We start from the raw sequence: 1,475 nt of genomic DNA, 5'->3' as shown, positions 1-1,475 counted from the left end.
CTGCCGATAATAGGTAACTTAGCTGACCCGAATAATTACAGGACGATTACTCATCTGAATACACTGTATAAGATATTCATAGCTACCCTAAATGATACGATTGTTCGGGAAATTGAACCTGTGTGGCAAGAAATGTATGAACAACGCGGCTCAAAGGAAAGCGTAGCAGAATGTGTGGAGAACCTGCTCATCGATAGATGTGCCTGCAAAAATGCATTATACTACCAGCATGACCTATCGATGGCCTGGATTGATTACCGGAAAGCTTTCGATTCTACCTCCCATAGACAGATCATCTGTCTTTTGGAAAGCTTAAAGGTTCATCCGCAAATCGTGAGGTGCATAGAGAGATTGATGCCACTTTGGAAAACCAAAAATATGATAGCCAAAGAAAATGACAAGAAAAAGAGGTATAGAGACCTCATAAGGGAGTTGCGATGATTGTAACCGGAATATTCTGTTAAACTAATCGTCCTTAACATCGGTGCTCTTGGAGGTGCCATGCTTCCACTGGTTAGTAGCCTGAAAAGCGTCCCTGCGTGTGAACAATATGCTAAAACACTTGCGGTAAAAATGCAGAAGGTGCTCGTCCTTGGTTTACTGCGTTGCCTCAGAGTGAACGAACCTTTTGCCGGATCGTCGTATCGATTCCGTGAAAGACTGTAACCACTTATCTCGCTTAACGCAGCACAACTTAAATTGAGTGTTCCCGTTTTAACACAATAAAATTCATTCCATTGTACTACAGGTGGTTCAAAATTCAGACGCACGTTGCTCATTTGAAGAAACTTTGAACTACAAGTAGAATTCACCACATTTCAATTAACCTGACAATGTTTGTATCAATTGAAAAGTAGAACTGTAACTTAAACATGCAAATGAATAAGAGTTTTATTTAAAATTTTTTTCTCTGCTTTTCTTAAACTTAAGGGATATATTAACACTATCTTTCGTGTTTTTATTTTATCTTGCTTTTTATCGTAATTAAATTGATTTATAGACCTACTTCATTCTATTTTCTGCCTGCTATAACGTGTCCTTTTTTCTTCATTTGTAGGTTAAGATCGAGTTGACCTATTAAATATAGCACACGTTTAAGACTGAGAACCGTACGCTTACATAGATACACGTGTGGTTGAATTTCATTCGGCTAGGTTAGGTTCGGTCAGGTTTTGTTAGGTTAGGATAGGTTAACCTCTATGTAGGTTAACCCGAAGCTAAATGAAATGCTACCACAAACTCAACGAGCCAACACAATGAGTTTAATTGTGTTACGTGAAGCTAAGTTAGGTTAGGTTAGGTTAGGCTAGGTTAGATTTATTTCTGGGTTAGGCTCGAGTTGACCCATTCGGTGTAGCACACATTTGCTACTCGGAAAATATGCTTCTAGAGCTTTACATGTAGTTCAATAATTTTCTGTTGATTCAGGTTAGGTGAGGTCAGGTTCTGTTGGGTAAAGTTATGTTAAGTAAGTT

Source organism: Belonocnema kinseyi, chromosome 7 (assembly GCF_010883055.1).
Source record: "Belonocnema kinseyi isolate 2016_QV_RU_SX_M_011 chromosome 7, B_treatae_v1, whole genome shotgun sequence".
Taxonomy (NCBI): Eukaryota; Metazoa; Arthropoda; class Insecta; order Hymenoptera; family Cynipidae; genus Belonocnema; species Belonocnema kinseyi.
Note: the sequence above shows the minus strand (reverse complement) of the source record.